At 43.9% G+C, this 27334-nt stretch overlaps 1 protein-coding gene across 1 annotated transcript in view; it reads left to right on the top strand.

Moving 5' to 3' along the window:
* The first annotated feature begins 5685 nt into the window (after positions 1-5685).
* Positions 5686-27334, top strand: part of rhbdf1a (rhomboid 5 homolog 1a (Drosophila)) — a 320599-nt gene continuing 298950 nt past the window's right edge. The window contains exon 1 of the mRNA XM_059653890.1: positions 5686-5712. The gene's annotated coding sequence lies outside the window, so the exon portion shown is untranslated. The remainder of the gene's footprint in view (positions 5713-27334) is intronic.

Raw genomic sequence — 27334 nt, 5'->3', positions numbered from 1 at the left:
CAAAAGGCAAATGTGCTTTTACTATCTGATTTGTCAGTGAACAATTTGGGAAGTTATTTTTCTCCTTGTCTTTTGCAGTTGATAACCAAACAGAAATTTACTTAAGAACATTTACTTCTTTGCATTTTGTATGTTTTTTCAATCTGTGTCAGTACTGTAAGAATACCCGCCACTTTGTCATGACACCCAGTAAGCAGCTGGGGTAGTTCTTTAAATATCTTTTTCTGGTGAGTGAACACTCATAATAATTAATCAATCAGGCAAAAACACTGAGTGATATGCCACAAGCCAGCAGCAATTTCATTAGGAACTGGCCAAAGATGGATTATTACCTTCAAGCTGAAAAAAACATCTTTTAAAAATAGCTATTAAGATAATTTAATATCTTTATAAGCCTTGACATAGTGATAAAGTGTGTGGAGACATGAGTCCGTAAGATATAGGATCAGAATTAGGCCATTCGCCCCATCAAGTTTGCTCTGCTATTGGCTGATACATTTCTTAGCCCATTCCCCTGCCTGTTTTACTTGATTCCCCTTACTAATCAAGAACCTATCCATCTCTGTCTTTAAATACACTCAATGACTCGGCATCCACAGCCTTCTACAGATTCACCATCTTCTGGCTGAAGCAATTCCTCTGCAGCTCAGTTGTAAAGCATTATCCCTTCACTCTGAGATTGCGCCCTCGGGTCCTCGTCTCTTTTACTGGTGGAAACATCTTCTCCACATTCACTCTATCCAGCCATCTCGGTATTCTGTAAGTTTCAATTGGATCACCACTCATCTTCTAAATCTCATCAAGTACGGATCCAGAGTTCTCAATCACTCCTCAAATGACAAGCCCCCTCATCCCTGGGATCATTCACGTAAACCTCCTCTGAATCTTCTCCAACGCCAGCACATCCATCCTTATATATGGGGCCCAAAACTGCTCACAATATTCCAAATGTGGTCTGACCATTCCAAATGCCTTATGCAGATTCTGTAGTATATTTCTGGACTGTATTCTAGCCCTCTTGAAACGAATGCTAATGTTGCATTTGGCCTCCTAACTGCGAACTGAGCCTTCTTGCTAATCTTAGGGGAATCCTGGACTAGAAACCCGTTTGAAGCCTTTCTATATTTTGAAATTAGTCTTTGCCTCTTCTCTTCCTAATAGTTGAATGTCCTGTCACTGTCTGTTCCCCAATTGGATAATTACACTGCATTAAGTGGCATTATTATCACTGAGAGAAAGCGACCCTCAGTCAAAATCAGGAAACTGCAGATGCTGAAAACTGAATAGAAACAGAGAAAAAAAAATGTTGGATATTCTCAGCAACATCTGGCAAGAAACAGATTTAATGTTTCAGGTCAATGAACTTGCATCAGAAAAGTTCTGTTTTTGTTATTGGTGCAATCTGGGTCTGTGCTGGCTGAATTAACTTTGCCGATAGTAAAGTTGTATCCCCAGTTTACAGCGGTGTAAAATGAGCCAGGGTTCTTGCTGCTAATGGTCCCTCAGTAATGGGTATTGAAAATGTGCGTGGTTGAGGAATCTGAGCCGAAGGGGACGCAATGGCCTATTGGTATTGTCACTGGACTGCTAATCCAGAGACCCAGATAACATTCTGGGGACCGGGTTTGAATCCCACCATGGCAGATGGTGGAATGTGAATTCAATAAATATCTGGAGTAAAGAGTCTAATGATGACCATTAATCCATTTTCGGGGGAAATACTTCTCTGGTTCACGACACTAATCCCACTACCTGGATCTGGCCTACATGTGATTCCAGGCACACAGTAATGTGATTGACTCTTAACTGCCCTCTGGGCAATTAGTGATGGGCAATAAATGCAGCCTAGCCATGCATGAATAAAGGAAAAAAAAATCAGTGTGACTGTGAAGGACCCTCACACCATCTTAACATGAACCTTTGAGGAATGTTTTCTGAGTGCTATTGAAGCTATACCTCCATGAGGGACCACTGTAGGGGAACAATGGATCAGTTTTACACTCTGTCAACCCCCACGCCCATCAAAAGAAAACACCCCGGTGAAAAATATCCTTCCAGAAGACTGGATTCCGAGAGAATATTAAAGATATCTGAAAGAATTCCCTTGCACAATCCGAGCAAAACCACCTGCCTTATCACTGAACAACTCATTGGCTTTTTATCAATGAGGAATGCTAGAGTTAGAGCGAGTCATACAGCGAACGAACTAGCCCTTTGAGACACATTGTCTATGTCGACCAGCAAACATCAAACTACACTAATCGCACTACCTGCGCTGGATCCATAGATTAATATGTCCTGACATTTTAATTGCTTGTCTAAATGCTTCTGAAATAGTGTGAAAGTGTCTGTCACCATCATCGTCTCAGGCAGCACATGCCATATTTCTACTACCTTCTGGGTGAAAATATTTCCTCAAGTCCCATCTAAACCACTTGCTACTGCATTAAGTTTGTGCCCTCTGGTCTTAGACATGTCTGCCATGGGGAAAGGATTCTCATGATCTACTCAGTCTATGCCTCTCATAATTTTATATATCTCAATCAAATTCCCATCCCCTCAGCCTTCTGTGCTCCAGTGAAAACAAACCCAGCCCATCCAGTCTTTCCTCATAATTGAGACTTTCCATTCCAGGCAGATTCCTGGTGAATCTCCTATGCACCATCTCCAGTCCCATCACATGCTTCCAATAGTGTGGTGAACAGAACTGCGCACAGTATATGTGTCTCAAGGAATGTTTTATAAAGTTGAAACAAGGCTTCCTTGTTCCTCTATTCTATACCCCCAATTAATGAAGGCAAGCAACCCATATGCCTTCTTCACCACCCTGTCTACCTGCATTGACACCTTCAGGGATCTATGGACTTGTCCACCAAGGTTCCTCTGTTCCTTAGTACTACCTCCAGGCCAATATTCATTGTGTAAATCCTTCACTTGTAAGACTTCCTAACACACATCACCTCACATTTATCAGGATTAAATTCCATCTGTCATTGTTCTGCCCAATTTACCAGCTGATCAATATCAGATTGTGGTGTAAGACCATCATTCCCACAATCAACAGCACTATCAATTTTTGTGTCACCGGCAAAATTATTAATTGTACCTTCCACATGCTCATCCAAGTCATAAACGTACAGAGAAAACAGCATGTTTCACAGCATGATTCCATGTGCTCTCTGAATCTTACAAAGGCCATAAGGCATTGGAGCAAAAGTAGGACATTCGGCCCATTGAGTCGGCTTCTGACATTCAATGAGATTATTAGCTGATCTGGTAATCTTCAAACCCACTTTCCTGCATTTTGCCTGTAAGATTTGATTACCTTACTGATTAAAAATCTGTCTATCCCAGCCTTGATTAAATGTAATGATCCAGCCTTGACAGCCCTCTGTGGTAAAGAAGTGCACAGATTCATAATTGACTGAGAGAAGAAATCCTTCCTCATCTCTATCTTAAATATACAACCCCTTAGTCTGAGATTATAACCTTTGATCCTCGGCTCTCCCACAAGGGGAAACAATGTTTCCACCCTCTCAAATCCTCTAAGAATCACGTGTGTTTCAGTAAGGTCACCTCTCAGTCTTCTAAACTCCGATGAGTACAGGCCCATCTTATTCAAACTTTCATCATTAGGCAATCCCTCCACACCAACATTCCCTCCAAACTGTGCAGCTGCTCTGATGTTCTTGCACGGTGATTGGCATGCTGACATAGATTACAACGTTGACTTCTGGCTCCAGAAGTCCCTGCCATTCATGAACCTTGAAATCTGCACTTAAGGAAATAAAATATAGATGTGCTTTGCTGCATACCTGGGATAAGACTAATGAACCACTGACTCCAGGGCCAGTAATCTTTCCTTGAATAAGGAGGCCGAAACAGTTCACACCATTCCAACTATTGTCTGAGTTCTGCCTTGTGTGGCTTTAACAAAACTTGCCTTCTTTTTATACTCCTTTCCCTTTGCAATAAAGGCCAACATTCCATTTGCCCATTCCATTTGCCTTCCCAATCACCTGCTGAATTTTACAACAGCTTTTTGCAGCGTAGGTATGGGGACACCCAACTCACTCTGTGTTGCAGCTTTCTGCAGTCTTTTGACACGCAAATAATATTCAGCTCCTTGATTCTTGCCGAAGCGTATAGCCTCATGTTTTTCAACATTATGTTCCACCATCCACATTTATGCCCTTTCATGTAATCTTTTGCTGTCTCTCTGCAGGTTCTTTTATGAGGGCCTGTAAGATGACGGCTACGGCAAGATTTGTGTCAGAATTACGAGAAGTCTGATGAGGTCCCCACTAACATTGGGTGCAATTCACTGCATCTTTTATGCATTTGTTGGGCGAAGTGTTGAGGTCCTTGCTAGACAGTGCTGGGTTGACAATAAAAGGGAATTATTGCTTGTTAAACACCTCTTTAACAGCACAGCTCACTTCGTTAATGTTCAGCTTCCTATCTTAACAACCATGCTGTCGGAACTGGACACTGAAAATTCCCTGGAAGTCAGAGAGCAAACCTGGAGACTTCAACAAATCACTGGCTGTGAAGTTCCTCCACACTGTAAACACACGTCCACTTGACAGTGTAATCACACACCCACTCCACACTGCAGACACACACCCACTCCACATTGTAGACACTACGCACTCTAGACAGTGTCCCACTTGACACTGTGGACAGTGTATACTCCACAAAGTAGACACTATCCAACTGGAGACGCAGTACATACTGCACACTCCACATTGCAGATGCTGCCCACCGGACACTGCCGCCACTGACCCACTGGACACTGATGTTGAGCCACAGGACACTGCTGATGTTGACCCACTGGACACTGCAGATGATGAGCCACAGGACACTGCTGATGCTGACTCACTGGACACTGCTGACGCTGACCCACTGGGCACTGCAGATGCTGAGCCACTGGACACTGCAGATGCTGAGCCACTGGACACTGCAGGCACTGACCCACTAAACACTGCAGATGTTGAGCCACAGGACACTGCTGATGCTGACCCACTGGACACTGGAGACACTGCTCTGCTCAACACTGGTCAACTAGGTCGGGATAATATTTGGTCTTCCCTAAAGGCCATTAGTGATCCTAATTTTACAATAATTTAAACCCTTGGTCGCTTTTGTGGCTGTTGAGCCATGGTATTTTCCATGGCATGATGCTATTACAAGGCCACTGCTCTCCCCCAGCACTAACCACTCTCTCACATTGCAGGCTTGGCAATTTGTGTTTGCATCATTGGTTTCTGTCAAGAGTTTTTCCAATTTTTGAAAAATAAATCCCCATCCAAAGATCACAAAATTCCAGATGCAATTGTGTCATGATAGGGAAGCGACCCGTGACGAAAATAAACGGGAAGGGGAGAAGTGATGCCCGGTACAGTCCTGTTAGTGTGTGTGTGTTACTGTGAGGGGCAGCAGCTCCCTCAGGGCCAGGAGCTGATTTGTATCGGCTGAGAAATAAAGTGTGCGAGGACCAGCCCCTTTAAGCATTGCGGAAGTTATTTGAAGTTTTGGCTGGAACCTTTTTAGTAACTAACCGCCTGACGTCAGGGAAGCGGGATCAGATGTTGCTGAGGTTCTGCGTTTGAAGGCGGCCCGGGGACACAGGCACAGGCAGCGGTCCGCACCGAGCCCCGGCGCCGGGGGGGAAGAGGGAGGGAGGGAGACAGAGACGCACGCTGCTGCAAGGTGAGCTCGCCGGGACGATCCACCCGCTTCATTCCATTGGCAGTCCCAGTCCCAGTCCCAGTCCCAATCCCGGCCCTGTTCCAGTCCCAAAATCAATCCTGATCCTGATCCCGGAGTCGGTGCTCCGCCGTGGATTTGTTGCAGGAAGTGGTGGGCGTACATTGCCTTCCCGGTGGGATTCGCGCTCCTGCCTGAACACTGAGTGAGGGGGTCGGGGAATACCCTGCCAGCAGCTAATAACCCCCCCCCCCCCGGTACTGTGGGAGTCGGGGGAGAGACCTAGAGGGAGTCAGTATTGCCTCCGGTCCGTGCCTCTAATCCACTGTTGCTCCCTGTTTCTGGCAAGTTTGCTGCTCATTCAGAGTTGGGGCAGGATTCACAGAGTCTTTTATTGTGCGAGAGGTGCTGCCCATTAATGATGAGTTCGGAACAATTTAACCAGCTCGAATAGTTCTGCAGCAATCCAAATGTTACTCCCAGTGTTTTCTGAGGGGGACCTTTATTGTTAAAATGTTTCAGCTAGGTTCGAAGAAAAGTGGATGGCAGTGATGTGATTTATGTCTGACCTTTTAAAAACTTTCTAAATTTCGTGTTCGTGAAACATCTCGCTATCATTGCTACAAAGCACGTTTCTTTCTGGTGTTCCATTGGATAGACTTGTTGTGAATGGTTGGAGGGTGTTTCTCACAAGTGGACTTTGCCTGTCGTCTTGTTCTGTAACACGATGACGGTCTTAATGCCTTGTTTTAAGCAAAACTGTTGTTCCTTGTTTGCTAAAAGCAGTCCATGGGACGTATACGTTGAGCATCAATGGTTGACAGACCGCATGTGGACTGACGCCAGGCGAATAGCTGAAGTGCTTCAGGCGTAGTTGAGTTGTATCAACGACTTGAGTGATTTTATTGGATGCCTGAAGTGCATTCTGTTTGCACAATGTGCATAGACCATCCCAACAACTTCACTCGTGTTTTCCTGTATTTTTAGTTTGTTTTCCTCTTTGGTTGTGTGTGGGGGGGGGGGGGGGGGGTTGTAACTACTACTATGTATGTATTTCCTTTACAAATGTGTTCTATTGGTGCCGCTATGGTAGCATAAATGCATAGCTAAACAATCTAGGGGTCTGGGCTAATTATGCAGCAACGCGAGTTTAAATCCCAGAATCGCAGTTGGGAATTTCAATTGAATTAATTAAATCTGGAATGATAAAACATCAGTAACAGGTGTCCATGAAATTATCTCTTAAAACCACGTCATTCGCTAATCTTGCTTTTGGGAAGAAAATGTGCTGTTTTAACTGATCTGGCCCACAGGTTGATTTCACACCTGCAGGCAAAGTTCATTGTCCTGTGAAATGGCCTTTATAAGGCTCTCTCAACTCTGAATGAGGGACATACAATAATTACTGATCTTGCTGTGACTCCTGTGCCCTGTAAATTTGAAAGGGAAACCTAACTTTGGGGAAAGCAAACTTTCGGAGAGTAGCCATCACTGGAGAAGTGAGATAAGCTACAAATAGAGATTGGTGGGAACACTGGGATCTGACAGCAACTGTGGAGAGAGAAACAGTTTGAATCATAACAACTTCGGATTTTGGTTTAGAATGTATGGCGTAGAGATGGACCGAAATAGTCAAAATCAGTCTATTGTGCTTCAAGCAAGTGTCCACCTACTTTTCTCCATTTAATCTATTGTTACAGCCGTTTCTTCTGTTCCCCCCCAGCCCCCCAGTGTAGAGTTTGCACATTCTCCCCGTGTCTGCGTGAGTTTCCTCCCACAGTCCAAAGATGCCCACGCCAGGTGGTTTGGTTATGGGAAATGCAGGGTTGCAGGGTAGTGGGGGGTGGATGGGAATGGGTGCAGTGCTCTTCAGCAGGGTGGTATGGACTTGATGGGCCAAATGACATGTTTCCACACTCTAGGGATTCTATGTTACATACAACTTCCTTTTTAAATGCATCTATCCTGTTTGCTTTAACCACTCCTCCTGACAACATGTTTGCATTGTCACCATTCTGATTAATGTTATCATTCTCCTGAATGCCCTATTGGATTTAATAGTTCCATTTTAAATTTATGGCCCATCAGCTTGATCCCCTCTTCAAGTGAAAACCTCCCTATCAGAACTTTTCATAACCTTAAAGACATTCGTCATGTCAAAAAGCAGAAGGCAGTACAAAAGTATGTTGTGACACTGAGCACGTTTTGCTCCCTGTTTGATTATTAAATAGCTGTCCAAAAAAAGTATACATCAGGGAATGGATAAGATGCTTCTGAGAAGTGGGGAGGAAGGAGAGGAAACAAGAACAAATTGCGAGAGAAACTCAGGAGGTCTGGCGGCATCTGTGGAGCAATTTGTTTATTTGTTTCAGGCACCTAGCATCCATAGTTCTTTGTTCTATTTTCGAGGAAATTGGTGAATGTGTTGTTCAGAAATTACTGAACACTGCAAGACTGTGTGGGCATGAGGAGTGCAGGTGTATCTCTGATTAATATCAGAGATAATGGGAACTGCAGATGCTGGAGATTCCAAGATAATAAAATGTGAGGCTGGATGAACACAGCAGGCCAAGCAGCATCTCAGGAGCACAAAAGCTGACGTTTCGGGCCTAGACCCTTCATCAGAGAGGGGGATGGGGGGAGGGAACTGGAATAAATAGGGAGAGAGGGGGAGGCGGACCGAAGATGGAGAGTAAAGAAGATAGGTGGAGAGGGTGTAGGTGGGGAGGTAGGGAGGGGATAGGTCAGTCCAGGGAAGACGGACAGGTCAAGGAGGTGGGATGAGGTTAGTAGGTAGCTGGGGGTGCGGCTTGGGGTGGGAGGAAGGGATGGGTGAGAGGAAGAACCGGTTAGGGAGGCAGAGACAGGTTGGACTGGTTTTGGGATGCAGTGGGTGGGGGGGAAGAGCTGGGCTGGTTGTGTGGTGCAGTGGGGGGAGGGGATGAACTGGGCTGGTTGAGGGATGCAGTGGGGGAAGGGGAGATTTTGAAACTGGTGAAGTCCACATTGATACCATATGGCTGCAGGGTTCCCAGGCGGAATATGAGTTGCTGTTCCTGCAACCTTCGGGTGGCATCATTGTGGCAGTGCAGGAGGCCCATGATGGACATGTCATCAAGAGAATGGGAGGGGGAGTGGAAATGGTTTGCGACTGGGAGGTGCAGTTGTTTGTTGCGAACTGAGCGGAGGTGTTCTGCAAAGCGGTCCCCAAGCCTCCGCTTGGTTTCCCCAATGTAGAGAAAGCCGCACCGGGTACAGTGGATGCAGTATACCACATTGGCAGATGTGCAGGTGAACCTCTGCTTAATGTGGAATGTCATCTTGGGGCCTGGGATGGGGGTGAGGGAGGAGGTGTGGGGACAAGTGTAGCATTTCCTGCGGTTGCAGGGGAAGGTGCCGGGTGTGGTGGGGTTGGAGGGCAGTGTGGAGCGAACAAGGGAGTCACGGAGAGAGTGGTCTCTCCGGAAAGCAGACAGGGGTGGGGATGGAAAAATGTCTTGGGTGGTGGGGTCGGATTGTAAATGGCGGAAGTGTCGGAGGATAATGCGTTGTATCCGGAGGTTGGTAGGGTGGTGTGTGAGAACGAGGGGGATCCTCTTGGGGCGGTTGTGGCGGGGGCGGGGTGTGAGGGATGTGTCGCGGGAAATGCGGGAGACGCGGTCAAGGGCGTTCTCAATCACCGTGGGGGGGGAAGTTGCGGTCCTTAAAGAACTTGGACATCTGGGATGTGCGGGAGTGGAATGTCTTATCGTGGGAGCAGATGCGGAGGAATTGGGAATAGGGGATGGAATTTTTGCAGGAGGGTGGGTGGGAGGAGGTGTATTCTAGGTAGCTGTGGGAGTTGGTGGGCTTGAAATGGACATCAGTTACAAGCTGGTTGCCTGAGATGGAGACTGAGAGGTCCAGGAAGGTGAGGGATGTGCTGGAGATGGCCCAGGTGAACTGAAGGTTGGGGTGGAAGGTGTTGGTGAAGTGGATGAACTGTTCGAGCTCCTCTGGGGAGCAAGAGGCGGCGCCGATACAGTCATCAATGTACCGGAGGAAGAGGTGGGGTTTGGGGCCTGTGTAGGTGCGGAAGATGGACTGTTCCACGTAACCTACAAAGAGGCAGGCATAGCTGGGGCCCATGCCTGCCTGCCCTGGTCGACCCATCGTCTCAGCCTGCTCCTGCCCCACCGAACTCATCTCCACCTATCTGGACTCCATTTTCTCCCCTTTGGTCCAGGAACTCCCCACCTATGTCCGTGACACCACCCACGCCCTCCACCTCCTCCAGGACTTCCAATTCCCTGGCCCCCAACACCTCATATTCACCATGGACGTCCAGTCCCTGTACACCTGCATTCCGCATGGAGATGGCCTCAAGGCCCTCCGCTTCTTCCTGTCCCGCAGGCCCGACCAGGCCCCCTCCACCGACACTCTCATCCGCCTAGCGGAACTCGTCCTCACACTCAACAACTTCTCTTTTGACTCCTCCCACCTCCTACAGACTAAGGGGGTGGCCATGGGCACCCGCATGGGCCCCAGCTATGCCTGCCTCTTTGTAGGTTACGTGGAACAGTCCATCTTCCGCACCTACACAGGTCTCCAGTCTCCATCTCAGGCAACCAGCTTCCCCCCCACGGTGATTGAGAACGCCCTTGACCGCGTCTCCCGCATTTCCCGCGACACATCCCTCACACCCCGCCCCCGCCACAACCGCCCCAAGAGGATCCCCCTCGTTCTCACACACCACCCTACCAACCTCCGGATACAACGCATTATCCTCCGACACTTCCGCCATTTACAATCCGACCCCACCACCCAAGACATTTTTCCATCCCCACCCCTGTCTGCTTTCCGGAGAGACCACTCTCTCCGTGACTCCCTTGTTCGCTCCACACTGCCCTCCAACCCCACCACACCCGGCACCTTCCCCTGCAACCGCAGGAAATGCTACACTTGTCCCCACACCTCCTCCCTCACCCCCATCCCAGGCCCCAAGATGACATTCCACATTAAGCAGAGGTTCACCTGCACATCTGCCAATGTGGTATACTGCATCCACTGTACCCGGTGCGGCTTTCTCTACATTGGGGAAACCAAGCGGAGGCTTGGGGACCGCTTTGCAGAACACCTCCGCTCAGTTCGCAACAAACAACTGCACCTCCCAGTCGCAAACCATTTCCACTCCCCCTCCCATTCTCTTGATGACATGTCCATCATGGGCCTCCTGCACTGCCACAATGATGCCACCCGAAGGTTGCAAGAACAGCAACTCATATTCCGCCTGGGAACCCTGCAGCCATATGGTATCAATGTGGACTTCACCAGTTTCAAAATCTCCCCTTCCCCCACTGCATCCCTCAACCAGCCCAGTTCATCCCCCTCCCCCCACTGCACCACACAACCAGCCCAGCTCTTCCCCCCCACCCACTGCATCCCAAAACCAGTCCAACCTGTCTCTGCCTCCCTAACCGGTTCTTCCTCTCACCCATCCCTTCCTCCCACCCCAAGCCGCACCCCCAGCTACCTACTAACCTCATCCCACCTCCTTGACCTGTCCGTCTTCCCTGGACTGACCTATCCCCTCCCTACCTCCCCACCTACACCCTCTCCACCTATCTTCTTTACTCTCCATCTTCGGTCCGCCTCCCCCTCTCTCCCTATTTATTCCAGTTCCCTCCCCCCATCCCCCTCTCTGATGAAGGGTCTAGGCCCGAAACGTCAGCTTTTGTGCTCCTGAGATGCTGTTTGGCCTGCTGTGTTCATCCAGCCTCACATTTTATTATCTCTGATTAATTCCTTTTTTCAACAATAGCCCAGGGAGCTACAGACAAATTGTCCACGACACATAAAGCTAAAGAAATACTTATTAAAGATGACACTATGAATGAATATCTCAATGAGATAAAATGAGCAAAAGGGTAGTCAATATAGACTGAATGCTTTGGCTATCTAATTTAGCAGTTTCTTTGAAGACTGAGGAATAAAAGCTTGATGGTGGTCAGGAAGTGGACCTGGTATTTAAGTAAAACTTCTCAGATGCTTTGGAAGGGCTGGTACTGAAGAGGAAGCAAGTAAGAATCACTGGAGATATTTTACAATACTCTCAAGATGAACTAAGGGCTGGTACTGGCCGGGAGACTGTAAACCTTGCCCATTACAATCGGATGTTTAGGAATCTATCTAATTAGGGGAAAAAAATAATTATTGAATTGTTTGAAGCTAGGAGCCAAAGCATGATAGTTTTCTATTGTATGCAAGTTCAGTCAATGATGGCAATCAAATTGCAAGCGTCTACAGTAAAATCTACTACAGGATATCTTCTGTGCGTTTTTAGAATCCTAAAAAGATTCCAATTCAGACATTTCATCTTCTCCAGAACAGTATAACCCGCAGGCATGACTTGTGTTTGAGCAGGCTAATCTCAAAACTAATCCCTAGGAATATTATTTTGACTGAAATGTAAATTTGTGTAACAGGCTTCCTTGGCAGAAGGTAGTGTGTTGATTCATTCAAGTGGCTAACTAGATTAATTTCAGGATGTCGTGAGTAATTTGAGATTTAATCTAGAGGGGAACAGAACTTTGGCAGTGTGTTGCCAAAGTGAGGGTTGTGGACTTGAAGTTGATTATTCTCATTTGTCATCAGCTGTTCCACCATACAAGCTTCAGGGTGCAACAAGGTGAATTAAGTGGAACTCTTCTTGATCTAGCAATTTCTGAGCCCATCAGGCTGACTGTTAATATGATGGTACACGCTCCTCTCTTTAAAGCTGCATCAGAGTGTGTTCTGAACATGAGCTGACTTGTTTTTAGATGTAAGATTTCTCTAGGTTTTTATCTTCCTGTCAATTATCCATCACAAAAATAGCGCCATCTGGAGCAGGGCTTCCTGAAGACTACGAACTGAAATTTTGGAGCTCCGTGTAGCTTTTTATTTCCTTTTTCCCCCCTCCTCTCCTCCCCCTATCATTCCACCTCTTCTCCTCCACCTCCCCCCCCCCCGCCAAGTCCCCGCAACTGCCCGTTTTCACATGATAGTTTAAGCCTCGAAGTAGAGTCACAATATCCTTAACCACATTTTGGGACGGTCTGCTCTAGATATTTGAAGCCTATAATCATCAGGATACAGAATTGCACATCTTTTAACTGACCAGACTAGAAAGGTATTCCTGAACAGTGCATAGTCTGGACGAGGTGATTGGAATTCTAAATTCAATGCAAAATTAGATAGTGAGAGAGAAAGAACAAACGGATTAACAGAAGCAAAAGTTTTGAGACTGTAAATATTAAGTAACTTGAAAGCAAATCTGCAATAATTACAATGGAAAGAGAGCAATGGCATGCCTATAAAAATGAATTTGCAATGCCGGCTGGTTTGTTTGATAGTTTCCCCCATGCTGTTTGAAGGATAATTAAGGACAGGTTTTGTAGCCTTTGACTACCATCTGTATCCATGCGGTAGGAATTGAAACTTTACCAGCCTATACATTTGACTGGTAAATTGGATGATAAACGTTTTGGAGAAGCAGCATATCTTGCATTTCTGTTTTTAACCAGTCTTGTGCAATTGTTAGAAATTGCTGTCACTTTCCGTGTGTGAGTCCTCGGGACTCATTGCAATGATCAAGCTATAAGCAGATTAATTATTGTAGGGTTGGATTGAGTCTAACTTTTGTCTGTGCCATAAGGATCACTGATTGCATTGAACGGTTTTAAGTGTAATGGTTTTGAAAGTGGGTTTTCTTGTTTTGTAATGTAATGTAATGCATCAAAGAAAGCTCCTTGCTATCAATAAAGTTTCTAACTACCTGCTGTTAACTGCCTGCTCGTGTCAGCAATTCTGTGGAGCATTAATATTATGTGTTCATTAAGCACTCCTTGATGTTCTCTTTTATTGTTGGTATTATTTACCAGTCGGTGTTTTAAGTTCATGATGGGTCACGTTATCCTTCAAAGGTGTTGGAGTTAGAAATGTTTATCAAATGGTAGTTAAGCTTTTTATTGGGAAGGAACTTTCCCATATGTAAAAGACAGAGCAAAATGTGGTGACTTAAGTTTGTGAAATTCATCTGGAAAAGGGATTAGTCATAGGAAACCAATACACTTGCAGTCATTTTAAATATTCTTTTAAGAAATTGTCTTAATTTTCTATCCTTAACCACAGGCAGCCAGATTTCCCGGGCAGCCTGAAGGAGGGGAATTGGTTTAATCATTTGTGTTAAGTGCCTTTTCCAGCACTCTGGTTGTGGGTTAGGAGTTACAGGAGTGTATCCAACAACCAGTGCAAACAAACCACCCTCCCACACCCCCACAATCTTCCCTCTTCTCCCTCCTACCTACACCAGCTTCCTGTTTCAAATCTCATTCTGCACTGTCAGCCCACACACCCACTCCAGCAATCTACACTTAATTCACCTGGCTCTCCTTAGGCATGTGGCTCTCCAATTCTGGGGTTTCCAACCTTCTTCATAAGATCCATCCAGTACAGATAGGGGCCATTCAGTCTTCTGAGACTGCACTGACCCTCGGAGCATCCCACCCTGTACTGTAGCCCCGCATTTCCCATGGCCAGTCCACCTAACCTACACATCCCTGAACGCTATGAGCAATTTCCCATGGCCAATCCACCTAGCCTTCATATCTTTGGACCATGGGAGGAAACCGCAGCACCCAGAGAAAACCCACGCAGACACGGGGAGAACGGGCAAACTCCACACAGACAGTAACCTGCATTAATCAGATGGCCTGGCACAGACCAATGCTGAAAGGAATCTAAAGAGCAGTGAGGAGGAGATGCGAAAGGGGTGATAAATGTGGACAGGAAAAGAGGACAGAATCACAGAATTGTTATGGCACAGAAGGAGGCCACTCAGCCCATTGTCCCTACACTGATTCCTCAAATGAGCAGCATTACTCAGGGCCTACCTTGTACCCTTGCACAACATTTCTATCCATATTGACATCTCATGCCCTCTTGAATGTCTTGGTTGAACCTGCTTCCATCACATTTCCAGACATCCTAACTCCTTGCTGAATGAAAACATTTCTTTTATCACCACGCCCTTCCTTCTTTTGTACGTCAATTTAAAGTTATGGCCTCTGTTCTTTTACAAGTGGGAATAATGACTTCTATCTACTCTCTCCAGCCCACTCCCGATTCTCTAACGTAAGCCCCCTCAGCTGTCATCTGTCCAAGGAGAAACATTCCAGCTTCAATCTATTCTCAATTGTGTTTCTCATTCCTTGTGTTATTCATTGAAGCCACTCTTTCCATTGCATTAGCATCCTTTCTATAATATGGCACCCACAACTGTGCACACAGGCCTCTGAAAGATAAGATTTGCTGCATGCTTTGGTACAATTCCTTCACTTCATTCCCAATAGGGCTGTCTTTATGGAAAACTTTATGGTTACATTACTGCAGTGCGCTACTGTGGACTTTTCTTGTGTTTAGTGTAATACCTGATTAAACGGTTGTTACAACTGCAAGCTGTGACCTGTTGGTGAATTGACGTGCGCTGGGAGTGGAATGGAGACTACTTCAATCCTATTTTTGGGCTAGGTTTGAACCCATATCTCTGTGGTGAACGGGGTATATTGTAACTCATTGTGTTACTTTGAGTTTTTTTTCTTATTGTAAGGGCTTAGGATAACGTGAATAAAACAATTAACTGTATTGTGCAGAGGGGAAATAAACAATTTTCATACCAGTTTGGAGGTTTTCTCTTTTTTTTCTATCATGTTCTTAGATAATCAAACCTGTGGCCATTGGTCTCTACACATCAATCGCATTTACTCTATCATTACACGAGTTCAAATTCAGAAATTATTCCAGATGTTTTGTAAACGTTTCTTGACGTTCTGTTCATTGTAAACGTTGGAGAATTTACATCAGTTTCATTATTTCTCTAAGTTGGTTGTCTGTTGGTTGAAAAATAATTGAGAAATTGGAAATGAGACGACATTTCTTCAGCCAGAGAGTGGTGGACTTGTGGAATTCATTGCCACAGGGTGCAGTGGAGGCCGGGATGTCAGATGCCTTCAAGGCAGAGATCGACAAATTCTTGATCTTGCAAGGAATCAAGGGCTACGGGGAGAGTGCAGGGTAGTGGAGTTGAAATGCCCATCAGCCATGATTTAAATGGCAGAGTGGACTTGATGGGCCAAATGGCCTTACTTCCACTCCTGTGTCTTATGGAAAAGTCAAAGCCTTTCTGCTTAAAAATACAACTTTATACATGATTTGCTCTGTTTAACTGTTTTAGGGCACCAGTACGGAGTAGTAACCATATTCCATTTCCAGATACTGTACTGTGATGACTATTGCCTATTTCTCTTAACAGTACAATGTGGAACAGTGCAACAACAAGCAGTACATGTTCTCAAACTCCACGAATCCATTATGATCAGAGTACAAACCTAATTCTCGAAGGAAAAGTGTCAGGCTTTGTATTGTAATTTTAAACTGTGTAATTGTGAATGAAATGTTAATGTGCAGTATGTACATCCTGCTGTAATAAATACAGTATGATTTATGAATTAGCAGCAGGTGCAATAGAATTCTGTGCATGGGGCTCCAACAGAGGGGGAGTGTAGGTACAACAGAACTTCGGTTTGTTAATATTAACGTTACTGGAAGTGGTGGGAAGTTAAGAAATGTGCTTAAATGATTGCCCTCTATAAATTTTGCTACTTACTAATGAAGTCCTGATGTGGGAATTTTGCATGATTTTGGTCATCTTTGATTCTGGATACAAGCTATTTAATTCAAATTTCCATGTTTCCCTTCTTGGTTTCACTATCCAGCGTTCCTGACTAATTTCTTTTCATTTTAAAAGACATGGAACTGGCTTGCTTCCAGACTTTTCCTGGAACTGCCCTTGAAACGCTTTATCTTTTTGCAAACTTTGGTTAGTTGAATTATTCATAGTCTGAGTCCTGTGTTGCATTGAAGTTCTTTTCTATATGAATTTTTTGTTCTTATTGGGATGCAAAGTTTCCAGCGTTTCAGGTAGCAATTTCATCTTGTTCATTTTCAAATTTCTTTGTGCCACTGATGCATCTTATCTGAACTATTTCCAATATCTGCTTTGGCCTCACCTTCAGCTTTGATTTCATCTTTTGTCTGTTTTTGGATGATAGCCTTTTTTCCAGTGTGCCTACTTTCTGGAAACTTATTCCTGGGCATGTTTAAATTGTGGTCCTTTAGCTTTTTTGTTTGTAAAGAATCTTAAACATCTATCTCTTCCCTAAACCTTTGCTGTCTGTTTGGCATTCTTCTCTTCCTTTAGTAAAGCATTCTGACTGAGTGGCACTTTGGTTGAATTACAGCGATGCATGCTATCGCCTGAAGTGAAACTTGAATAAACGGAGCAAGGTTCAGTCACTTTGTAACAAAGATGATGATGGCTGAGAGTTTTGTATTGACTAGGTGGAGTATGTAGTTACTTGTTTGCTATTTTGTGTTTTAGTATCTGACAGTAATTATTCTTGTTAGGCAGTGGATTTGGTTGTGTGCTGGTTACCAACTCTTCCACCTCTTTTTTTTAAAGAAAAGTGACATTAATTGCCTTTTTTCCATCTTGTTTTAGAAATTCCACTTGAAGGACAGTGATGAACTGTTCTTGATGTGTAAGGTATTGCAGACCAGTCTCTGGCTATAGGGAGGGGAGTTTTGAGGCTTCAGTCCTTCTAACCCAACAAGGCCAGTTTAGTTACTGAGAATTTGGGTTGAAGCTAAACTATGATTGTCCTGTGTTAGACTGTGTTGCTGTACGGGCTTTTGCAAGGTCAGATTTATAATTAGAACAGCACATAAGTACTGGTAGTGTGTAAGACAAACCTCTGATTATGACCAGAATATACCAGATCTACCCAAATGTTTGGGCAAAACAGAAATGGGTCATCTTGATTTCTTCAATTTGAAGAGATCGCCATATTCCAGGTGTCTTCAACTTTAAGCAATAGGTGTCCTGTGTGCAGAAGGCCTTAATAAACATGCATGCTGTTCACTGTATTTACTAGTGCTTACATATCCTCAGCCCCATTAACTTAATTCCATTAGAAATCTCTCTCTTTCTTTATTAAAGTCACTTCCAGCTATACACTTGCATAACCTAGTAAGTGGACTGTTAGCCTTCCTCCAGTGGCGTTCAAGTCCCACTCAAGGACTTAAAATGCATTAGATTTTCTTTAATGCTGTGCCTAGTTCTACATTGTTGGAAGTACCATCTCTTGACATGAAGTTTTGAACTCCTGGAGATCGACTGCATTCACTCACATTAACAAATGAACCATTTGCCCAATTGAAACTTGCTTTTCCTTTCGCAAGACGCGGACATCGTTGATAAGGTTAGAATTTGCCCACCCCTGACTGCCCTACAGAATGTGGCGGTGAGCAGCTGTTGTAGGTACATCCAAAAGGGAGTTCCTAGAAACCGTGTGTTCTTCAACTGCACTTAGCTAACCAAGTGGATATTATCCCAGTCGTTATACATGCCAGTGGCCCCTTTTATTGCATTTCTGTTTGTTCGGGAGGCAATGACCTCGTGGTGCTATCGTTGGAGTGTTAATCTAGAAACTTGGCTCATGTTCTGGGAATCTCGGCTCAAATCCCACCGTGGCAGATGGTGGCATTTTAAATTCAATTAAAAATTGGCATTATAAGTCTAAGGATGACCAAGAATCATTGTCGATTGTTGGGGAAACCCATCTGGTTCACAAATTCCCTCAGGGAAGGAAATCTGAATACTGCCTGACATGTGACTCCACGCTCGTGGGGTGTAGTGTGTTGACTCTTAACTGCAGTCAGGGCAGTTAGAGATGGGCAATAAATGCTGGCCTAAACAGAACCTCCCACAAACTGTAATTAATTTTAAAAAAGAAATTCAAAGCCTCTGGCTTGTGTGGAATTGGTGTCCATTTGCAGTACATTGCGATCTTTGCAAATAGATTTCAATGCTTTACATGTAGTTGGATCTCAATTTTATTGAATATTGTTTAGTGTAATTGCAGTAACTTTGTAACTAATCATTAACGCTGAGAGCACTATAATAAGGATGAGATTTGTGTTTAACTTTTACTGTGGAAAAGTATATGTCTTGACACAAAATTAGATCTTGAAGGAAAGCTGAGAAACTGCAGCCCTACAGAGGCACTGCACTTTATTAGTGCTTCCACTTTAGCTCAACCCTATCACGTCCATCTGCTTAGACTTGATGCCTGCATCTTGAATGAAGTTTTTAGTTTATAGGTTTTTAATTTTGCACCCAGTTCCTCTATTTTAATGCACGTATGGAGTAAAAACACTAAAGTACCTTACCTTCACTCTACCATTTCCAGTCCTTCCCAAACAGCAATGCGAAAAGCTTCAGAATGAAAATCATCTCCAGAGCTGAACAACACCCTGACCTACCCTGTAACGCCAGTTCGTCAATGGCTCACTGTTGAAGGAAATTTGTGGGAAAACATACACCAATTTTGCTGAGATCTCATCGCAATTTTTGTTTTAAGCTGTCAAGCCAAGTTTTAGGACAAAGGATCTGTGACATTACTAAAGTTGCTTTGAATGCTTAATCTTGTGAGTGGCATGGTGGCTCAGTGGCTAGCACTGTTGTGTCTCAGCGCCAGGGACTCTGGTTTGATTCCAGCCTTGGGCAACTGTCTGTGTGGGTTTCCTCTGGGTGCTCCGGTTTCCTCCCACGGTCCAAAGATGTGCAGGTTAGTTGGGTTAGTCATCACAAATACTTGGTTATGGGCATAGGGTGGGATGCTCTTTTGGAGCATCAGTGCAGACTTGATAGGCTGAATGGCCTCAATGTTTTGATGAAATAGCACTAACATGGGAAAAGAGTCTTTGCCGAGATTGGGTGAAGATTATGGTCAATGTATCATCTTTCATTAACATGCTTTTGACTGTCTGTCTTCAAGCAGTTTAATCTTGCCCAGTATACTCTCTTCAGTATTTATTTTCCTTGTGTCTTAATTTCTGTTGCTGCTTTCTGCTTGAATCTCATCTGGACTGCTGAATTGAGTAATTTGGAAAATTTAATCAGAATAAAGAAATAGTAGTCAGAACTTTTGCTGTCAATAATTCGCTGACAAGTATCTGAGAGCAACAGTGTACTTTTACTTTAATTACAAAAATAACTCCAAGTGTTTCAATCGATTGAAAATGTAACTTGATTGCTGTTCCCGCTAATTGGGTATGCCTTTTTTAGTGTTGTGTGGTAGTACAGGACTTGAATATTGCTAGTAAGGGAGCCTGGTAGCTAAAATATTTTTTTCATGCGCTCTTCAGGAAGAATATTTGCAATTTGACATTCCTGCAATCTTAACGTTGACAAGAGAAAATGGTTTTGGTTGGTCACTTATTGTACGTTGAGTATAAATTCAAAATCCTGAAGTGTATTTTTGGTTAATTATGCTAATAGAGATGCCTTTTTATTATTGGTTTCTCTGCAGGATCATGAGCATGGGATCATTGATAGTAAATGGTTGACAAGGTTGAGCTGCAGAAGTATTAAATGTCTAATCAGGGTCATCTTTCTCCTAATGTCTGTCAATTGAGAGAATTGGGGGTTACTGTTTGGTTGCTATAACTACTTGGGTACCTTGCCCATTCTTCCTGTGGTCTAAAGGCACAGGCCTATGTTGGTTATTAGTGTGGCTCCTTGCAACTTAGTCTAATCTTATCCTCACCGCACACTCTTGCTTGTACATGTGCACACGTGTTATGGATGCACAAGGTCACAGAACGCTGATTTTAATGTTTTTCCCCTTGACAGTGCAGGAAGTTTGTCTAGCCAGTCATTTATGAAATGCCATTATAAACTCTGACTAGTCATCACATGTTCTTTAAACACCTCCTGGACTTGATTTGCTTGTGTGACTAAGTGCTGATCCCAGTGCAGTTTTCTTTCCCTGTACTAGCAATTTGACCCTTAAAGAGGTATTTATAATGTTTGTCCTTGCCGATTCTGTGAAGTAAAAGCTTGCTATGTATGTATTCTGTTCCAGTAATAGCGCAAATTATAATTGAATAGCAGTTGGTGTTATGACAGTGCTCATTTTATGTTGGGAGAAGGTAAAGAATGATTTAAATTTGTATAGAAGCTTTCACCAGCTAGGAGTGTGCAAAAATACTGGCCCTATCCCCACCTCTTTGACCTGCCTGTCTCCTCTCCACCTATCTTCTCCTTTTCTGATAAGGGGTCTAGGCCCGACACGTCAGTTTTTGTGCTCCTAAGATGCTGCTTGGCCTGCTGTGTTCATCCAGCTCTACACTTTATCTTTATCTTCTCCTCTGTCCATCTTCTATCCACCTCTCCCTCTCTCCCTATTTATTTCAGAGCCCCCTTCCTCTCCCCTTCTTCTGAAGAAGGGTCTAGGTCTGAAACGTCAGCCTTCCCGCTCCTCTGCTGCTTGGCCTGCTGTGTTCATCCAGCTCTACACCTTGTCTGCTTTCAAGCTATAGTCACTTTGGTAATGTTTGTAAATGTGGAGTTAGCAATCCAATCTGATACATCTGTCAGAATTTCAGATACATTATGCTCAATCTCACAAACAAATGTCAACATTTTTCTTGCCTGACACCCATTAAATTTTTAATGTGCACTTCAGGTGGCTGTGGGCTGCTGATTGGGAAATTGCCTTTTTAAAAACAAAATCTGTCTCAAGAGATTGGCTGCGGAGGTCCTTGTGTCCTTACTAAAGTGAAGTTAATATTTCCCACCATCTGAGCTCAAACTCTGTTTGTCCTGTTTATAAATGACCCTTACTGACCATTCCATTCCAGTACCAGACGGGATTATGTCGTATTTGATTCTGTATTTATTTGGTAATCTGCAATGTGTTCCTAATGATGTGGAGGTGCCGCTGTTGGACTAGGGTGGACAAAGTCAGAAATGACACAACACAAGTGACTTCCACTGATGAAGGAGCAGCACTCCGAAAGCTTGTGATTTCCAACAAACCGGTTGGACTGTAACCTGGTGTCGTGTGACTTCTGACTGACTGTGTCGCCCCAAATAATAGCTTTCACTTTCGCATGTAGGCAGTCAAATATTAACAGTAAAACTTTTCTAAACTAGTTCGTAGGCACTCTGTCAGGGCATGAACACGTAGCAACATGTTTCATGCAGTTTACTTTCCTTGTGCCTCGAATGTATAGATTTCTCACTTTCCTAAGTGGAATTTCATGCAGATTTAAAATGAGAGCCTTAAAGTCAGTATTTTGCATGTTGGGAATGTGGAGATTTTGGGTGTGGGGATGAATGGGCCCTGCGAAATTTTGCCATCTATATGATGGGGAGAGTACAAGTCATTGTGCACGCGAAATTTGGCTATTAATTCCCATGCACAGTGATTGTGCATCAACACTTGGAGTGGAGGTTGTCAAATTTATGAGGAAGTTAGTGTGAGCAAGGATTGCTTGGTAAAATTTGAGGCAGGATCGAAGTATCTTTCATGTTCTTTGTAAAAACGTCAAGTTATTTTGTTTAGACTTTTTGATCAGAGAAGCCATTTGTTTCTCTGTTTCTCTTGTTAACTGCTTCTCGAGAGCTATCAGCATAGGCCGAGTTGTGATGGTAATACTGGTTATATAAGATGCGTGAGAGTTATGTTGCATGCAGTCTGTTTAAATGTTGATGGAATAAATGACATTAGGCTGACCCTCTCCTCCTGCATGTTCTCTAGAGCTTTTGGTTCAGGATCATTGTATCATGATTTATAGGTTCTTATTACTTTAAAACATTCACCTGGGTCAGCGACATCAATACGTTTTTGGTGGTGCCATGGAAAGGTAACTGGGATAGTAATCGAGAGACCCAGGATAATTCCTGATTCAACTCTCAGCATGGTAGCTGGTGGCATCTAGATACAGTTTAAAAAATTGACCATAAAAACAGCTGGTCTCCATATGATGTCCATGAAACAATCATGGATTTTCTCTTGATGCTGTGAAGGAAAAACCTCCTGGATTGCCAGTGTCCTTTAAGAAATCTTTGTTCTTTTGGTGCATCTGCCATCTTTATAAGTTTGGTCTCTGTGTGACTGCAGGCCCACAGCATTGTGGCCGATTCTGAAATGGCTAAGCGTCCATAAAAGGCGATTTGGGATGCACAACAAGTGCTGCTGTAATCATCCACATTGCTTGCAAAAGAGTGAAATGAAGCAGAGAGTGTACTTTAAACTCTGTCAGATTGCTGGCGATAACCTGTAAAAGATTTTGTATTGTGCAGCTTATTCGTTTGCTCTTTCCCACTGGTCGTTGTGCCTTCATGGATTTTTTTTTCTTGAATGCCAATTCTTTGAAAATTCAGGCAAACGATTAAAATCTGCTTTGTATTACATCTGGAGTACTACAGTAAATCTAACTGTAATTTTGAATGGAAGCTGAAACTTTGTTCTTTGCACCTCACGTTTATCAAGTGAGTGATTCAACATGAAATCAGGGTTGAAATGAATGCCTACCTGAGTCAAAATTGATGTTTAATTCTAGGTACTTTTAACTTTCATTAACGTTTCATGATATGGTGGAACACACATGTAGCTTTTGCCTTTTCCCACAGCAGATTTGGAGGACGAGTTGCTCTGAGTACAGTTGTGATACAACGCAGATCTATTGTATAATGACAGCTGTTATGGACCAGACCAAACCCCCTCAAAATATGTTCATTAGACAGCCCAGACCCACAGTTATTCTTCCTTTAAAGGTACATGTCAGGCATTCTGTTCTGGATGCAGTTAGGTTAAACTACCAGTCTTGAAACTATATTCACTTTATTCATCCACTATAGTTGAAATATGACAAAAGAAAGAAGAAATTGCAATAACTTAACTCTTCTTGGAAAATTTAACAGAATAATAGATTAACATAATGACTGACTGTTCCAGTGTAATTACATCTCATAAACACACCCTTGGCAAAGGCAAATTCAGTGAAACAGATTATCTCACATGCAATTCTAGCAGCAGGAAGAAAACCCCTCAGCTGTAAGCTGTAACAAAGAGAGTGGAATAACAGTTTCCACGTCCACCTTCAAAACGCAAGCCATGGCACTTGAAATGAAATCTTAAAGTCCTGGATCTGTGGGTGCTTGACCCCACCCATTCAGGCTGCCTCTATTGTTGTGACGTTTGTAAAGGAAATAAAATTCCAACGTGTGTTCACTGTTGTGGCTCTCAATAAGACTGCTTGGCACCTCTCTCTCAACCTTTCCTCCATTTTTTATTAAAAGAGGACAAGTAGACCCCTCGAAGCCATAGTATTATGTCTCAGCCCAGAGCAGGTGAAACAGTTACAGGAACGGTGGGTCAGAGGATTTGTTGAAGAGGATCTCCATTTTTGCCCAGCCTCCCCACTGAATCTGCCCAAGGTTGACCAGGCTCCTTGGCCTAAGGCGTGGTAGATGTCCAGTGCTAAGAGGGACCTCCCTCTAGTGCAAAAGTAGTCACTCTTCAAAATGATTTAAGTGTCACTGGCTGGGCTAACATTTGTCTATCCCTAGTTGCCCCCTCTTGGGAAAGGTCAGGGCAGGCAGTCTTGAACCACTGCAGTTCATAGGAGGTAGTTTGACCCACAATGCCCTCAGGGAGGGAATTCCAGGATTTTGGCCGAACGATACAATATTTCCAAGTCAGGATGGTGAGTTGCTTGGAAGAAATTTTAGGGGGTAGTGGTGTTCCCTGTGTAACTATTACACTCGTCCTGCTCAATGGAAGTGGTAGTAGGTTTGCAAAGTGCCGTGGAATTTGCTGAATTAATGGATGAAACACATTGCTGCTACTGAGCATCAGTGGTGAAGGGAGCGGATGTTTGTGGGTGTGGTGCCAATCAAGTGAGCTACTTTATCCTGGATGCTGTCAAGCTTCTTAAAAAGATGGCACGATGTGCCCTGCAAAAAGAAAACTCTCCAGATTTGTTCTGAAGGCCTTCGATGAGTTCAGGTCTTTCTGATAACTATTTGGACTGTGTTGGTGGGAGAGGAGGCCTCTAACAAGCTGTCAATCTCTGGGCAGTGAAGTGAAATCCCCGTGCCTTCACAAATTGTCCCTCATTCTGTACTGTCTCTGGGCTGAATTGTGATGGAGAACTTGCATAGACCATTAAACATCTTGGCTCCGCTCTTTCATAACCTCAGGACATGCTAAAGATTCACAAGAAATGAAGTACTTAATTTTTTAAACAAGTGCAGTTCTAGTCGTAAAACGAACATATTGGCAACCACTGCATGCTCTGACACACTGTACAACAACATTTGTTTTTGATTGTTTGTTTGCTAAAAGAGTGATGTTGGGCTGAATATGTTCCTCTAATCTTGTTCAAATAGTATGCTAGATCAACTCTATGCATCCGAGAGGCAGATGGACAGGACTAGGTTAATGCGTCAAAGTTGCCAGCCCAGCCAGTTGGTTCTTCCTCCTTTTTGTTCTAAGTGAATTTTTTAAAAGTGTACAATCTGCACAGAACATCTAACAGACTAGGACACAGTGTTTGTACTGACTGCTCCAATTCATAGCTGGCTGAGTTAAATCTCCTTTCTCTGTGTGCAATGTTGCAGGAAATCAACTGGCAGTGAATTTTAAAAAAAAATACACAAGGGTGTGGCTTGCTATTGTGAGCAAACTATGTGAAGCATTCGGCGAACACCTCCACAATTCTGCCTCAATTTATTCCAGCAGTTCTGCTAGATGGACAATTGAATAGATCTTAATGTTTCCTCCCGAGTTCTCCCAGGGAGAGTCAATTCAAAATCTGAGTTGCGCTGGGGTTTCAAAATGAGTTCTCATCACCTTTTTGAAGTGTTAGCTTGATTCTGCAACATTTGTCAGCTTAATATTTGTGTGCTAATAGGTTGCTTGCTGTGACTGCAAGTGGATCTTTTCCCTTAATTTCAACATTACAGTTTGTTTAGCAGTAGCTTCTGTTTAGTCATTGACAATGCATTGATAGAGGCTGAACCATTTCATTTGGTTTTGTGGAATTTTGTTCTGGAATACTGCCAGTTTCACATTACAGTATTTGCTGATCCCTGCATGTTGACTTTCAAACAGTAATGAAAGTACTTCTGTACCTAATAACATTCATCGCCCTGGCTGCCTGCAAATTTCTGTAAATTATGTGTTTCAAGCTGTTATTAAGTTTGAGCCTCTGCCTAAACATTGTGACACGGGGTGATGAAGAAAACACAAGATGGTCTCTCGTTAAGATTTGACTTGTTTAAGCTGTGCTGCTGTGATTTTGTTTTTGGTCTGTTTCAATTACCAAGAACCTGCATTTACATGACACCAGTCACGACCCAGGATGCCCCTAATTGGCTGTAAGCTGTTTTGATGTCTTGACGCCTTTTCACTCTTGTAGGGAAATGTAGGCGATTTCAGGATTTGATGATTGCAGTCATGACGAGACATATTGCTTCCAGTTGTAGTGTGTGTTGTGCATGAATCACTCCTGGACTCAAACAAGGTTTGCTTATGTTCCATGTGGAATTTTGTCTTTTGAAGCATGCTGCTGGCACTTTACAATTGAACTCTTGATGTGACTTCTGCTAACAACATGTAAAGAGCTGCCTGAATATTATTATTCACAATTCTTGTGGTCTAGTGGGTCATGTCAACTATTGATGTCAAGGTTATCCCACTAAAATCTTGGGTTAGAAGCCTCATACCCAGTGCCTTTCAAATGATGCAATTTATGTCCAAGCTAAGACTAAATGAGCAGTGTATTAACTGCTTGCTGCCTTCGTAATCCAACCAGTACATTGGCACAAATTTGTACTAGCTGAAGATGTTTATTTTCTAATGAACCCACTCGGATGTCATTCTAAACTGGTGCAGGTAGGACTTGAACCTGGATCTCCTGGCTTAGAGATAGACACATTACCTTGTCGCCCAAGAGCCCTCTTGCTGAAGATGTGTTCTCAGATAAAGTGACAGAGAGGCTGAGTAGGCTGGGGCTATTTTCCATGGGGCATTGGAGGCTGAGGGGCGTGACCTTACAGAGATTTAATAAAATTGTGCGAGGTATTGATAGGGTGAATAGCCAAGCTCCTTTCTGCGGGGTAGGGGAGCCCCAAACTAAAGGGTATAGGTTTAAGGTGAGTGGGTTAAGATTTAAAGGGGACAACTTTCTCCCCCACACACCGGTGCGTGTATGGATTGAGCAGCCTGAGGCAGTGCTGGAGACTGGTACATCTACAATATTTAAAAGGCAAGTAGATGGGTATATGGATAGGAAGAGTTAGAGGGATGTGCCAAATGCTGGCAAGTAGGGTGAGACTAATTGAGGATATCTGGTGGGCATGGCTGAGTTGGATTGAAGGGTCTGTTTCTGTCGTGTACAAGCCTATGACTAAGTCACTGCTATTGGTATATCGCTGACCTTGAGTGCTGGACTTGATGCACATTGCTCAATATTCACTTATCAACCCACTTGGGTTATACATCACAAAGGCTGTGTGACTCTTACCAGTCATCTGAGCTCAACTCAATACTAATTCTTCAGAGATAATGGGAACTGCAGATGCTGGAGAATCCAAGATAATAAAATGTGAGGCTGGATGAACACAGCAGGCCAAGCAGCATCTCAGGAGCACAAAAGCTGACGTTTCGGGCCTAGACCCTTCATCAGAGAG

The sequence above is a fragment of the Stegostoma tigrinum genome, chromosome 23, assembly GCF_030684315.1.
Source record: "Stegostoma tigrinum isolate sSteTig4 chromosome 23, sSteTig4.hap1, whole genome shotgun sequence".
NCBI lineage: Eukaryota > Metazoa > Chordata > Chondrichthyes > Orectolobiformes > Stegostomatidae > Stegostoma > Stegostoma tigrinum.
Note: the sequence above shows the minus strand (reverse complement) of the source record. Positions and strands in the feature narration are given on the sequence as shown.